The sequence below is a fragment of the Bos mutus genome, chromosome 6 (assembly GCF_027580195.1).
Source record: "Bos mutus isolate GX-2022 chromosome 6, NWIPB_WYAK_1.1, whole genome shotgun sequence".
In the NCBI taxonomy this organism is placed as follows: Eukaryota; Metazoa; Chordata; class Mammalia; order Artiodactyla; family Bovidae; genus Bos; species Bos mutus.
Genome location: NC_091622.1, coordinates 59,452,998 through 59,469,232, shown reverse-complemented (window position 1 = coordinate 59,469,232; position 16,235 = coordinate 59,452,998). Strand labels below are relative to the sequence as shown.

Sequence of the window (16,235 nt, the reverse complement as noted above, 5' to 3'; positions counted from 1 at the left end):
CTGTTGCTTCCTGACCTGCATACAGATTTCTCAAGAGGCAGGTCAGGTGGTCTGGTGTTCTCATCTCTTTCAGAATTTTCCACAGTTTAGTGTGATCTACACAGGCAAAGGCTTTGGCATAGTCAATAAAGCAGAAATAGATGTTTTTCTGGAACTTTCTTGCTTTTTCAATGATCCAGCAGATGTTGGCAATTTGATCTCTGGTTCCTCTGCCTTTTCTAAAACCAGCTTGAACATCTGGAAGTTCATGGTTCACATATTGCTGAAGCCTGGCTTGGAGAATTTTGAGCATTACTTTACTAGCGTGTGAGATGAGTCCAACTGTGCGGTAGTTTGAGCATTCTTTGGCATTGCCTTTCTTTGGGATTGGAATGAAAACTGACCTTTTCCAGTCCTGTGGCCAACTTCCCTGGTTGCCCAGTCAGTAAAGAGTTTGCCTACAGTGTGAGAGACCCTAGGAGGGGAAGATCCCCTGGAGAAGGAAATGGCAACCCACTCCAGTACTTTTGCCTGGAGAATCCCATGGAGGGAGGAGCCTCGTGGGCTACAGTCCATGGGGTCCCAAAGAATTGGACACAAATGAGCAACTTCACTTTATGCCTATTGTTTGAAAAATGGGTAGTGCACAGTCTGAGCGACTTCACTTTCACTTTCCAGTATTCTTGCCTGGAAAATCTTTCACATCTACACTTTTTTTTTTTTCTTCTCCTTTTGTCCCATTCTCTGCTCCAGGCTAATTTTTAAAGTTCTATCACCCTTCTGTATACACAACCGCCTTTAATATAATTTGGTGTGCCTCACGTCTAATAAAAATCCAAATTTACAAAACAAAAGGTCTGAAAGGTAAATCTTCCCTTTGTTAAAGAAGTTTTCCTGTCTGAAAAACTAGTATCCCTCTCTGTCTCTCTCTACCTCCCTTACATGTTTCTCGCTTTCTACACTTCATTATGCACAGTAGTAGTAGTAGTTACTCACTCAGTGGTGTCCGACTCTTTGCGACCCTATGGACTGTGGTTTGCCAGGTGAATATTGCTGTCCTCATCATACAGGCAGCCCGGATAAAGTAAATACAAACACAAGGATCAAACCTGGTTCTTTTCGGTGCCTTGGGGGCCTTCCCGTTTCTGTGCAGTCTAGACTTGTGTAGCGCCGCCTCCGTGTCTAGCTGACGGGAGACATACTCTTGAAACTGGAGAAGAAAGGTGACTAGGGCACGTGTGCTAAGTCACTACGTAGTGTCCGACTCTTTTTCGACCCCATGGACGGCAGCCTTCCAGGCTCCTCTGTCCATGGGGATTCTCCAAGCAAGAATACTGGAGTGCGTTGCCATGCCCTACTCCAGGAGTTCTTCCCGACTCAGGGATTGAACCCACATCTCTTACATAGGCAGGCGGTTCTTTACCATGGTGCCACTTGGGGGATTGGGGGCGGGGGAGGAGGTCTGAGTTGCCTGCAAGCAAATTCATTTTTGTATTTGCAGATCTTGAGATGCAGTGAGTATATAGCCGTGCTGTCATGCTGTATCATACAAAAAAGTTCACTTTCCCTAGTTTGTTTACTGTCAAACCTTGGCTCATTAAATATATCCAGTAGCCTGGGTCATGATCATACGAAAAATAGGACCTTGGCTCACTTAAAACAATAGTTGCTTTTGCTTCAGAGAAGGCAATGGCACCCCACTCCGGTACTCTTGCCTGGAAAATCCCATGGATGGAGGAGCCTGGAACGCTGCAGTCCATGGGATCACTGAGGGTTGGACACGACTGAGTGACTTCACTTTCACTTTTCACTTTCATGCATTGGAGAAGGAAATGGCAACCCACTCCAGTGTCCTTGCCTGGAGAATCCCAGGGACAGGGGAGCCTGGTGGGCTGCTGTCTATGGGGTTGCACAGAGTTGGACACTACTGAAGTGACTTAGCAGCAGCAGCAGCAGCATTTGCTTCAGTTGGTACAGATTCATTTGGAGAAATTACCAATTCTCAAGGATGATTCAAGTCCAGCACCAAGCTCCCAGCAGCTTCCAATGAATAGTAACGAGCAGTGCCCGTGTACCACTGCTCCATTCTAGAATTCCCAGCCTGGAAAAAGGCAGTTGTCATGCCCAGGGAAGCATCCATTAGGAAAGTTTGCTCTCAGTCAAATACTCACAGCCAGTTCTGGATAGAATTTCCTGACACACAGCCTTGGCTTCCATCATTACTGACTGAAGAACATATACACAGCTGTGAGACAGAGAAAAAGAGAAATCAATTTGCTAAAATTTGGAGATGTAAATATGTAAAAAAACCCATCATCTTTGGGATTCTCCATTAGATTTCAGTGTAACCCTAATGGTTACAAGTTGAGATTTTGGTGTCTGAGTGAGTGGGTTCCAGTCTTGCCTTCCACCAATAACTAGTTTTACTTAACTAGGGATCTCAATAATACTTGCCGCATAGGGTTTTGGAGATGAGTGAAGAGGTAGTATTTGTCAAGAATTTAGTGCTGGGTATGATACACAGTGGGTGTTAAATACATGTTAGTGTGTTAGCACATGTGTGCGGGACATGGTCTACTACAGCTTGTCTCAAACTTTCTGGGCTCAGAACATCTTTAACAGGCAAATAAAATAAAGGACACTCAGATATAAACTTCAGATAAATAATAAAGTAATTTTTTTTAGTATAAATATGTCTCAAAAGTTGCATGGATACTTAAATATTATTTGTTGTTTATCTGAAATTCAAATTTAACTAACGCAACAGTGTTAATCAACTATTCTTCAATATAAAATAAAAATTAACAGAAATTAACTCTGATCTGCATTTTTATTTGCTGAATCTGGCAACCTTGTCTTCACATTCTTAAGAATTATTAAGGAACCCAGAGTGCTCTTGTTTATGTGGGTTGTATCTGTAACTATTTACCACATTAGAAATTCAAACTAAGAAATTAAAAATATTTATTAAGTACTTCAAAAGTGGCTCAGAGGTTAAAGCATCTGCCTGGAATTCAGGAGACTCAGGTTCAATCCCTGGGTCGGGAAGATCCCCTGGAGAAGGAAATGGCAACCCACTCCCGTACTCTTGCCTGGAGAATCCCATGGAGGGAGGAGCCTGGTAGGCTACAGTCCATGGAGTCTCAAAGAGTCAGACACGACTGAGTGACTTCACTTTCACTTTTCTTTCACTTTCATGTTAACATAAATAACATTTTATGAAAAACTATATTTCCAAAAAAATAGATGATAGAAAGCACATTATATTTTTTGCAAATAATTACTGGCTTGATAGAAGTCAACTTTATTCTTATGTCTGCTTATGCCTTCCATCTGGCGAAATACATTATTTTTATTGAAGTAATTAAAGAATACTCGGCTTCACAAAGATATGTAGTTGGAAAAGAGAGGGGTATTTTGATATACTTTTCAGATAGTTGAGAACATTCTTCTTTACTATTAAAGCCAAACTCTATAAGAGATAGTTTCTTAATGATTAGTTGTAGTATGGAATCTGAAACCATATCAGTGAAGTTTTTATCAGATCAGATCAGTCGTTCAGTCGTGTCTGATTCTTTGTGACCTCGTGAATCGCAGCACGCCAGGCCTCCCTGTCCATCACCAACTCCCAGAGTTCACTGAGACTCACATCCATCGAGTCAGTGATGCCATCCAGCCATCTCATCCTCTGTCATCCCCTTCTCCTCTTGCCCCCAATCCCTCCCAGCATCAGAGTTTTTTCCAATGAGTCCACTCTTCTCATGAGGTGGCCAAAGTACTGGAGTTTCAGCTTCAGCATCATTCCTTCCAAAGAAATCCCAGGGCTGATCTCCTCTAGGATGCACTGGTTGGACCTCCTTGCAGTCCAAGGCACTCTCGAGAGTCTCCTCCAGCACCACAGTTCAGAAGCATCAGTTCTTCGGCGCTCAGCCTTCTTCCACTGGTTTACTTGTATGAAAGGGCCTTTTACTATGTGTGATTCTGTAACATTGTGAATTGGTCATTTGGAAAATACTGGCTTACTGAGTTGTGAAGATCATTGAAATATTGACACATTTCATTGTATAATATTTTTAAAAATCACATTTACTAATATCACAACTAATTTCATCAGAAAAGCATTTAATTATGACAAACTATTAAGCTCATGGTGGTGAATAGAAGTTCTTCAAAAATTTAACTTTTGCTTGAAAGCTCCGATTTTATCATTGGAGACAAATACCATTAGTTGTGTTCTTTGAAGAGACAGGCACATTTCGTTTGTTTCTCCAGAAAGTATCTACCAAATACCCAGTATCTGGATAACCATAGTTTAGCTGCAGTTATTCTTTCAAGTAAAAATAGTGTTCTGTGACAGAAGCAGCTGTAGTTCACCCTGTACCTGTCACACATGTGACTTTTCTTGAGTCTATGGTCATGATTAAGTATGCAGCAAGAGTGTTTTGTGCATGCTTCCCATTTCATCACACAGAATATTTAAAAAGATATATGCTCGAGTCAAGATGTGTTAAAATGATGGAATTCATGTTTTCCTGTTTCAAGTACATTCAAAAAAATAATAAAGACAACTTCTAGTGCCTGCTAATAGAAAAATGCTGTGATTCCTAGTGCAAATTGGTGCCACTGTCTTCTTTTGTGCTGAGGTACCAGCAGTGTAACTCTCTGCTGCCTTTTCATCATTGGTGCAAAAGTCAACACAGTGGAAAAATACAGAAATGTTATTTAGTATTATTATGAAAATTGTTTTGACTTTGCAGACCTCTGAAAGGGTCTCCCAGGGGATCCAGGGACCTCACTTTGAGAACCTTCTGGTCCCAGTGAAACTGTTACTGTCCCAGTGAAAGACAGTGATGGGCTGTATGTTGATTCATCGTGTGTTCCCCTCATCTGTTCCAACATCTCCTTCCTTAAGCAGTTTGGAAAAACACTAGAGACTGTGGGGACCTTTCTTAGGGTTTGATTTAGGCTGGGCTGGGTGACCAGAAGTTTCTGACGCTGCCTTCAGGATGCTCTCAGATGCCCTCCCAGAAAACTGAAGGGGCTTGAATGAGTCAGGGGAGTAAAGACTTCTCAAGGATTCTGTGAGACTTACTCACCTCTCTCCAAAGAAAACATTCTCCTCTTGCTCTTCCTCCTTCTTATCACTGGTGTCTAAGAGAACTCAAAACCCCTTTCAGAATCTGGAACCATCTTGCAGACCAAATACATGCTAGATTCAGATATATCTAAGCTAGAGATGGGCCTCTGGAATCACAGACACTCTGGTGAAAGAGCAGAGAGAGGTTGATTTTCTGCCCTAATATAACTCAGCAGTTAGAAGTACCCAGGGGACATCTGCATGCTGGCATACCCAAAACAATAGCACAAAACCCAACTTAGAATTGCATGGCTGGAAGGGAGAAAATGCTACTATCAAACATTTATATTGCCTGGAAGGCACAGTTCTTTCTCAGGGACAAAGAATTTATCTTCTGAGTAGCATGAGATGAAATATTTGAATATACAATAGAACACCAAGGACTATATTTGACACAGGGAATTTTAACACAGCCCACAGTGTTTAAAGTCAAATATCAAATTTGTGGCCATAGGAAAAAAATGAAGATAAAGGCTTACTTGAAGTGGGGAAATCCATACTATCCATATCTCAGTTTTTGTGGTTAACTGAGATCCTCGATAGTAGAATCTGTCAATAGATTTCAAAGTGAGCAGGACAGATTGTCTTGGGGTGAAAAGGTGAAAAGAAGGATTGGGGAACCCAAGGAAAAGGAGTAGAAGAACAGGGCCAAATGTGTTCTTGTGGAGCCTAGAAAGCATACACAGGTGACTCTGGATTTGACCAACAGATCCTCCCTGGAGCCAGGGTCCTTGTGGCAGGAGAGAGTGGCTTAGATGAAGAGCAATGACTGGATTGGATCTGCTCTGATTCTCAGCTCTGCCCTTATCAGAGCATGCCCTGGGGCAGGTTCTCTGAACCTGTCTCCTCCTCCTCTGTTAGATTAAATTAAATGAGATTATAGATCAGTTCAGTTCAGTCACTCAGTCTGTCCAACCCTTGGCGACCCCTTGGAATGCAGCACACCAGGCTTCCCTGTCCATCACCAGGATTGTTTATCAGGTAACCGGTAATTGTGGTTCAGTTGCAAATTCGTGTCCATTTCTTTGAGACCCCGTGGACTGCAGCATGCCAGGCTTCCCTGTCTGGCATTTAATCCTTGGTTCTTATTTCATGGCATGATTTGATGGTTAATTTATTTGCCACCTTGTCTTTATAATCCACTTTTCTCATCCTCTTTGAATATAGAACAAAACATAGCTACTACATCAAAACCCTAAACTCTCAAGTCCTACCTGGAGTCATACCTGGAGTTTACTCCATTAGGCACACTTTGGATTCTGATATTGTCTTCACACTTTTTTTTTCTTCAGAATTCAAATATGTTCCTTAACCATAAGCACTGGACAGCGTGCTAAGGATGCAGAGGCTACTCTTACGGTCTAGAAAGTGGTTGACTTGTATGTGGATATGTGGTACAACGTGGCTTGTACCCAAGAGTACCCAAGAGAGGTACTAATGAAGGGAAAGACTCCTATGAAGTGAATAATTACTCCCCAGTTGTGTGGGTTTGTCGCTTTGCAGATTTGTTCCTCTTTGGTTTGCTTAAAGAAGGGGAGGTGGGCTGTGGGGGTCAAGTGAGATAGACTCCCCTGCCCTCCAAATAGGATAAGAATTTGATGAGCCCAGAGGGAGGAAGGTGAGAATATGCCAGAATTAGCAGGGAGACTCAGTCATACCATGTGGCGAATTTGAGGCTCTGGGAAGAGGCATATCTGAGGGTGGGGAATTGGGTGGTCCTGGCCATGAAGGAGGGAAACCCTGGCCTGTCAGGAAAGTCCAGCTTCAGCCTCATGACCTAGAGCCAGCTGTTGAATCTTTCTGGATCTCTCTTCAGTAGAATCTGGATGATAACAAATCTATTTCACTCCCTCACCAGCTTGTTTATTACCTAAAATAAAAGAAGAAAGAGGGTGATAGGAGTAATTGATATACACATCATCTCTTTGTCAAGGAGTTGGGCAAAAAAGCAAGGATAGAAAGGAGGATAGGAAAGAGAAAATGAGAAAAAAAAATAAGAGAGAAGGAAAGGGGAAGGGAGGCAGGCATGCAGGTATCTGTGTTAGAGGGCAAGATGAATTCAAGAGGAGAAGTGTTGTGAAAGCACAGGCACTGCAGCCTGGGCCGGAGGCCCGGGAGGTCGGCTCACCACGCCTCTGGGAGGCAGATAACCGGCCTTGAGGATATCCACCCAAGGTGGATTAGTCACAGCACTAACCTGAGGCATCTGTAATACTGAGGAAACTGAAAACAAGATAGGACCTATAGAGGTAAGGGGTCGGGGAGGAAAAATGGACAACTACCTTGCAAATGCTTTGGAAATGTGTATATGCCATTTTCTACGCTCTCAGATTAAGAGGGCTGGCAATTCTTTGGGTAAATCTTTCCTGGTTTTAGAGATTTTTATTTTATAGGTGAGGAAAACAGGCTCAGAGAGGTTAAGTGATTTGCTCAAGGTCACACAGCTGGTGTGCCCAAAAGCCTTGATCGCAGTTCCCTGTTGAGTCTTCTTTCTACCCCACTGGATATCCTAAAGGTATGAAATGAAGAATTCTAGGTGTTCCTGGGGACTCTGGTGGGAGTGGGGACTAGAGAATGGGTTTTCTTATTTGCCTAACCTGGCTGTGTGTGATTCCAAAGCCAAAGTCAATTCCTTCTCTCTACGGCCTTGGTCTCTTTTTATGGAGTTGGCTCGACGGTCACGGAATAATTCTGTTTTCTCATTTCTCAGCTCCAAGAGCATGTAGGTAGGTGCGAGCTGCCAACAGGAGCTCCGGACTTCATCGACGTTCATGTGTGCTGTAGATGATCCCTGGGTGCTCTCTCTTTATCTTGTTAACCCTGGTGGTACCAAGAGGCACCTGACTTTTGGGTATGCTAATAATTCAGTGCCAGCCAGTTTCTGTTATCCTCCAGTTGTAATTGTTAACTTGAATGGAATGCAAAACTTCTGGTTTGGAGCAGAGTTGGTTTTTAACTGTGAATTACTTGAAGGGTATGGAAAATGGGAAGTACGTTTTATTTTTTGTGGAAGTTGGTTTCTGTAAAGCTTTTTTGGCGTCCGCTTTGCTCTGAAAACTAGAAATACATGGTACATGTTTAGATGTGGCAGTCTCTACAGATTCACTTGTGACCTCTACCCTTTATTAACTCTTGCCTTTGACACTTTTTCATTTTAACAAGCCAAAACTTGCTTGGGGATTAGAACAATGAGCTTATCATAATGAGGCTTAAAAAAAAAAAAAAACCCACACAAAACTCCGAGTTTGTATCTGCTAGCCCACCCCCACCCCTTGGAGGTTTGGGATTTTCTTCTCCCCCTTAAGGGGAAGTGTGGAAATAGAGCCCGCCTGTTCATTTGCATTACTGCACATCACATCACACGATATCTTTTCGACCATTATATTGTGTTCTCTCAATGGTGTTTGCTCTGAGGGTGGGACACAAGGCTGTTTAGTGTCTCGTAAAACATTTACCAAAAGCACTGAGCCAGGGTTTTGAAGGGCATTCCGTTGCCAGAGTGTAGGAGGAGAGAGCCAGCAGGGGAAAGGGAGCTCCAGGTGTGTGGCAGGTACTCGTTTCATACTTTAGTTTTTATACATGTTTAAAATGTTAGATTACATACGCGTTCCTTCTGCTGAAGGGGCAGGAATGGTGAGGAAGGGGGCCAAAGGATTGCTTTGCAAACTGTATTTTTCTGTGGATCAGCGTCCCTGGATACTTGTAATCTTCAGTTTCGGTTGAGTGTTGTTTTCGGTTTTAGTCCAGGGACGTGTATGTCACAGAGAAGGAGGTAAAATGTACCTGCGCAGGAGGTTTCCCCATGGCCTGGATCAGAACTTAGCGTTTGCTTTAGCAAAGAATTCGGAACCAGCTGCAGTGTTCCTAGGAGGCAACGTGTAGCCTTGTGATTTGCGTTTCATTATACCCCGTGACTCACTCCCTGAAAAGCTTTTGCTAAATGGTGGCTTGGGTTTTGTGAAAATACTCTTAAACTTTCTCTCTTACCCACTCCTTGCCCCGATGAAAGGTCAGCTTGAAAGCCTCTTCCTATCCTCAAATTTTTGTTTTTAGAACACAGTTGCTAGGAATAACTTTATATCCTGGTCATACATAGTTTTGGAGAAACGAATGACTCAGTGCTTCTTGGGAATGCTAAGTATTCTACCTTTTTTTTTTTTTTCCTTTTGTAGAAAACATGAGTGTCTATGATAAAACTAGAGCCATAATCAAATGTTTACATTTGATCAAATGTAATAATGATATCCTGGACACAGATACTTGGAACTGTGTTGTTAGTGGTTAAAACTCAAACAGTAGGTAGGAAAACCTAGAAAAAGGGTAACTCCAGAAGGTGACTGTAATGGCCAGTTCCTGGGAAAAGAAGTTGCTGGATGGTATTTGCAATGTAACAAGCATGTGGAATCTTTAGTCTGTTTTTACTTTATGGCAGGAAACCTCATCATAAAGACGGTGCTGAAGTTCAGATTAAACGGCAAGCATGTTGTTGTTCCGTTGGTCAGTCGTGTCCAGCTCTTTGTGACCCCATGGACTGTAGCACTGATTATGAAGGAACATTGTTAGCGTACTCTTTTCACCGGTGACGCTAGCAGTCAGGAGCTGAGAGTCTTTCTTCTGACAAGTTCCCAGTCATTGCAAAATGGTTGAAATAAATGATGGTTTCAAAATGAGAGGAAACTTCCTTCATGAGAAAAGTTCACTGTGGCTTTGTGTATTTAGGCAAATAGGACTAAATCTACAATTTTGAAGGGCCGAAGACATCAGTTCACCCGAGGGATAGCAGATTTGATTGTTTTTATATGTGTATCAGAAAACTGAATTTTACCTTGAGTCATTTCACTACCCCGACCACTGTAAGTTTATGTAACTTGCCACAAGTGTATTACCTTTTTCTTATCTCTCTTTTAAAATTTTGAAACAGAGGTAGGAATACTTGCTGCTTACTTCTCTGTCCCATAGACGCACCTTGATTGCTTAAGGGTCTGTCAAACTTTTGACCTTCAATGTTATTAATACTGCAGAAATCCAAAATAGATCCTGACCAGTGAAGAAACTCATGCATTAATTCCACTGTCTCTCAGGTAGATGGATAGAGTTTTATGTGTGAAATTTCATCAGAGGAACAGGAAGACTGGAAAGAAGTCTAAAAATAAATCATTTCCAGATATTTGCCATTCCCTGTTTCCCATTATTTCACTGGGAAAATCCTACCCAGTGCAGTTCCTTTGTTTGCTTATTTAAAATCAGAAGGTCTGTATGGAATTGTAAGAAACTAAGATCAACAAAGTCTACACTTCCATCTCTCTTTAGGAGTTCTTGCAGTTATTGGGCAGTTTGTAAATGGATCCACTCAGATGTCAAATTAAACTCTGGATACATTGGCCCCTATCTCTGGCATTTAAAACTCTGTTGCTATTCCATGTGATATGTTAATAGTACCAGGCTGGCTTTATCAGGCATGTGTGTGTTAGTCGCTCAGTTGTGTCTGACTCTTTGCAAACCCACAGAATGTGGCCTGCCAGGTTCCTCTGTCCGTGGGATTCTCCAAGCAAGAATACTGGAGTGTATTGCCAATCCCTTCACCAGAGGATCTTCCTAACCCAGGGATCGAACCCTGGTCTGCTGCATTGCAGGCAGATTCTTTACCATGTGAGCTACAGGGAAATCCTTATCAGGCATATATTTGGGTAAAGTCTCTCCACAAAGATTTTGTCATCTGCTCTTTCTCCGCTTTAGACAGCAAGCTCTCGGTTTGTAATATATCATGAAGGTGAAATCTCTAGGGACAGTAATTGGCCCCCAAATTAGGTGGCAGTTTGCAACATGCAGGAATGCCTAAGGAGTCAGGGTTGTTTTGGCTTGCTTGGACAGAGCTGTCACAAAAAGGTGTGGATGAGTAACGCCCACCTTTCAAGATTTTTGGGTGACTGTGCCAGGAAAGTCACAGTCACGGGAACTTGGGATCAGAACTATGAGGCAGACTAGGGGAATCATCATAAAGACATGGGCTTTTGGGGCTGGTTTTGTTTTGGTAAAAACTGAATTTGTATAGGTTAGTCGAGCAATGATTAAAAATCCTTCACTTGGGACTTCCTTGGCAGTTCAGTGGTTAAGACTTCTGCTGAATGGGACACAGGTTCGATCCCTGATCGCAGAACTAAGATCCCATGTGCCCACAGTGGGGCCAAAAAAAAAAAAAAAAATCCTTGTCTAGTAACACAAGGTCTTAAGTAAGGCAAAAAACAGTCCTCACAGCATTCAAAAAATTCAAGCCATTAAGTCCATCAGGGCCTCACTCTGCCTACTCGCTTTTGGTTTAGAATTCCTGTTTTCTTAATGCACAATGAATCAAAACTCTTTTTTGTTGGCTAATGATCAATCATCCATTCATTCAACAAATGCTTACTAAGATCTCATTCTAGGCTAGGTTCTTACGTCTCAGTTCTTAAATGTCACTTCTTCAAGGTGACCTTCCCAAACCCCCTAAATTAGGTCCTATCCTCCTATCCCTTTAAGATAGTCATCACACTGGTTTTATACTTGCCTCCTGTGCCAAAGAATAAGTCCCCCTTACGTCATGAATTGTAACTGTCTTATTCACCACTCTATGTTCAGTGCTTAGCACATATTAGGCATTCTAAAAACAGGTACCAAATGAATGAATGAATGAAAGCAGAGGATAAGGACCAGGATGGTTAGAGGCAGGCACAGAACAATGAAAAATTGCCCCTGATAACAGGGAAAGGGCAAAAATTACTGTTACCCAGTTTGGAAGCAATGGCCCCTGAAGCCATCCTTTCATTTCAGCCCAGCTCAACCATGTAAACTTCTAAGGGTAGCCTTGGTTCACCAAGAAAAATGTGCTCAGTAACATTTGTTTAAGATGACACTGAGGGCCACAAATCATTTTATAAAGCTTTTCTTCCAAGGAAGTAATAGTTTTCTAACTTACGTGGATGTATTCATTATTTGGAAATTTTAATATATGAATAATTCTTTATTCCTACAATTATTTCCTACCAATGAAAAAATTGAGCACTTACACAAAATGCAAAAAGAGCCTGGAACAATGCAATAAGGGAGAAACTTCAGTGTGATGAGGCTAAGTCAAATAAGTGCTTTGAGAAATATTATTTTAAATATTATTATGGAAGTATAACATAAAGGCAGTCAAATGAACAACCCTTAAGTATACAGCTTGAGTTTTTACGTGTACCTGTGTAACCACCAATCTTAGTTCAAAGTATGGGACATTTTCAGTGTCTCAGAAAGCTCCCTGTGCTTCTCCTCCCTGTCAGCCACCCACCTTGCTCCAGGTAACCATTATTCTGACTTCCATCACCACACATTATCTGTTTTTTTAAATAATTTTTATTTATCTGTTTACGGCTGTGCTGGGTCTTTGTTGCTGCGAGAGCTTTTTTCTGGTCACGGCGAGTGCGGAGCTACTCTCTAGCTGTGGTGCACAGGTTTCTCATTGCTGTGGCTTCTTGTTGGAGCACCGCCTCAATAGTTGTGGCGTGTGGGCTTAGTTGCTCCATGACCTGTGGGATCCTCTTGGATGAGGGATCAAACCCGTGTCTCCTTCATTGGCAGGCAGATTCTTTACCACTGAGCCACCAGGGAAGCCCCTACATTAGCTATTCTTGAACTTCATAAAAATGGAATCATATATCTGTGCTCTTCTGTGTCTGGCTTCTTTCATTCAACATTGATTTGTGTAGCTGTAATGTATTCCTTCACTGATGCATAGTATTTCTTTGTAAGAATACACCACAGTTTAATAAATTGGGCATGGGGAGATTAAAAACATGACTGTATGAGCTGAAAATTATTCCATGTGTGCCAGCCCTTTAAAGTTGCATGATCTCATAAAAGGTGGGTTGGAAATGTTATCACTAGAAAAGGCAGAAAAAGAGAAGAAGTCCTTCTGGGAGTGGATTTATTAAGTACTCTGCATGGGCTGTTCATTTAACTGAAATCATTACCCTAGGAGGTGACAGCCATCGTTTGCAGAAGAGGAAACTGAGCCTGAGAAAAGTTTTCTAATTGCACAATCAATCTTAACACCCAAGATGTTGGTTACAGCAACGAGCAGTGCTGCCCTGGCTATGAGAATGCCAGGCGGCTTTTGAGGCTGTGCTACCTCGTTAACGAAGACTCAGCATTTACACAGTAGCACAGACCTATTTCTGGTCAGAAAGCTGGCAATTGACCTGACTTTTCTTAATTCAATTTCTCTATCTTTCCCTTCACTGTTTTTCTTGTTTTGAAAAGAAGTCTCCCTTGTATATTTTTCATTCTGACTTTTGTTTATGAATAAATTTTTGTGGCTTATGATGTTTTTCAGATGCATATCTGAATCTAAATCTATTCAGCAAACTATTGAGGGTTTTTTTTTTCTTTTTCTCTTTTTTTAAATAAAAATCTGTTATTTTCTTTCTTTTTTTCTAAATTTTGGCCATGCCACACCCAAGCCACAGTAGTGAAAGCACTGAATCCTAACCACTAGTTCAGTTCAGTCGCTCAGTCATGTCCAACTCTTTGCTACCCCGTGGATTGCAGCATGCCAGGCTTCCCTGTCCGTCACCAACGTCCGGAGCTTACTCAAACTCATGTCCATTGACCACTAGACCGCCAGGGAATTCCATAAGATCAGGTTTCAGTATCTGTGCATAAAGAAATGTTCAATCACTGTAAGAAAGGGAGATGAATTTCAAGTCAGAATTGCCAAGAAATTTCCTGGGAGGCAAAAGTCACATCTTTCATTGTGAGATTTGAAGTGCTTTAAATTCGAACTCCCAGAGGGTCTATATGTCAAAGTCTCTGACTCAATTGATCATGTTGGAAATGAACAAAATTTCTAAATTTCCTCTTCCTAGTACCTTTCTTGATTTTCACCCTACAAGTATAAGCATTCACAATCCCATTCTTCAAAAGTTACCAGAAACTTGCTCAGAATGCCCTTTGGTCAGAATAACAAAAGGGAGAATATACCTTTTAGGTTTTTTTTGAGTTGGGAATGAAAGAGGTTATGTTTTAAATTTTGCATTAATATTAATTTTGCATTTAATATTGCATCAGGTCACCATTTCAGTGAGGCTACAGGTAAGCAGTCCTGTATGCCTAGTGACAGATAGGAGAATACCCTGAGTGTCACAGTCAAACGTTTTGAGTCACTTCTAGAAAAAGCAAGAGATGCCCGGATTCTTTGCTTCAAAGGCATCATTATTTTCACAGTAGAAAGCCCCTTCCATATGGGATGCTTGAACATCAAAGATTTGATTTGATTCTTTTTAATTTTATGAACAATCACAGGACCAATATCTTGTATTTTACACTTAAGAAAATACTTTCCCAAATAATTTTATACTTACCTTTAAAAAAACTTTTCTGAGATGTAACATCTACACGTTTTGTATATGAGGAAGCTGAAATAGAGAATCTGTCACACACCTAGTTAGTGAAAGAGGAGACATTCAGATTTTCTGCTTCCATGGTGCCAGCCCTTCCCACTGCCCAGGTGCTACCCAGGCAGTGTTTGGTGAACTGCATAAGCCATTAAAATCTGCTCTCTTTCAAGACATTGTTTGGTCTGTGATGACTGCTCAAGTCATACCATTTGATCATATACGTACTATATGTGCCAGGCATTGCTCTGGCTGCCATATGTATATTACCCCCAATTCTTGAAATTACAAGCTAGGAATCATTAACCCCTTTTGCAAATGGGGAAACCGAGTCACTGAGCTCAAGAACCTTGAATAAAGCCACATTTTTAGTAAATGCTGAAATCTGCCTTCACACTCAGATTAGTTTGATCCCAAAGTCCATTCAGTTTCCTCGTGCTATCCTGACTCTCATCAGAAAAAAAATGTCTTTCATCTTCTCAATTACAAGTGAGGCAAGTGCAGGAGCCCTAAAATTATTGACAAGTCTTAGCTCATTTCAATATACCTTTCTGACAAGCGGGCATTTTCTTTAGAACTAAACAAAGACAGGTACTGGGTGGGATTCAATTTTTAAAAAGGTTGTTTTGTTTTTGTTTTTGTTTTTGTTTTAACTCTTGGAGCTGTAAGAAAACTAGATTAGTTTGCCATGCAATCAAGTTTTGTGTGCAAAGTATCCTCGCTTCATCAGTGAGATTGGGAGACCCCTGATGGGGAAGCTGGAAGAAACGTTAGTTCTTGGGAATGGAGATTGGGCCACGTGATTCTCAAGATCTCGCTAATTCTCAAGATCATTGTGTTCTAAACAACAATTCCATGACGGAAAATTGGAAAGAAGTGTTCAAAGCCACAGCTTATTTCTCTCCATCAAAGTTATTGTTTATCTTCACTAAAGAACCTAGTCTTGCAATAGAAGCATGTGGTTTCTAGCACCTAAGACAACTATAGTGTGGCTGCAGGTAGAATGGTCTCAAAGACAATGAGTCAGCCAGGAAGATACCTCAGATGCCAGTTGGGTACCAAAAAACACCGATCTGAGGTTAACCTCCTGCTGATGTTATCCTTCGTGATAAAATAAGAGCCAGCCAGATTCCCTAATGGCTCAGATGGTAAAGAATCCACCTGCAGTGCAGGAGTCTTGGGTTTGATCCCTGAGTTGGGAAGAGCCCCTGGAGGAGATCATCGCAACCCACTCCAGTATTCTTGCCTGGAGAATCCCCATGGACAGAGGGCTAACAGGCTACAGTCTGTGGGGTCTCAAAGAGTCGGACACAACTGAGGGACTAAGCACAGCCAGTAGCCTAGTGCTCTGCTTTTCCCAATGCACTGGCTTTCTCTGTGCGGCATTTTTACTTTTTCAGCAAATTTACTAACCTTTAGCAATTACTGTCGGAGAAGGCAATGGCACCCCACTCCAGTACTCTTGCCTGGAAAATCCCATGGATGGAGGAGCCTGGTGGGCTGCGGTCCACGGGGTCGCAAAGAGTCAGACACGACTGAGCACCTTCACTTTCACTTTTTACTTTCATGCATTGGAGAAGGAAATGGCAACCCACTCCAGTGTTCTTGCCTGGAGAATCCCAGGGACAGGGGAGCCTGGTGGGCTGCCGTCTATGGGGTCGCACAGGGTCGGACACAACTGAAGTGACGCAGCAGCAGCAACAGCAGTA

General features: G+C 41.9%; 1 protein-coding gene across 15 annotated transcripts in view; it reads left to right on the top strand.

Moving 5' to 3' along the window:
* The window catches only part of RBM47 (RNA binding motif protein 47), a 182,455-nt gene that overhangs the window by 81,930 nt on the left and 84,290 nt on the right, over nucleotides 1-16,235 (top strand). The window contains exon 1 of one of the 15 annotated variants that reach the window (XM_070372302.1): nucleotides 7,344-7,365. The exons of 11 other annotated variants lie outside the window; for them this stretch is intronic. The gene's annotated coding sequence lies outside the window, so the exon portion shown is untranslated. Of the gene's footprint in view, nucleotides 1-7,343; nucleotides 7,366-8,597; nucleotides 8,667-16,235 lie in introns of those variants that run through there. 3 more of the 15 variants (XM_070372300.1, XM_070372301.1, XM_070372307.1) reach the window with 3 other exon arrangements.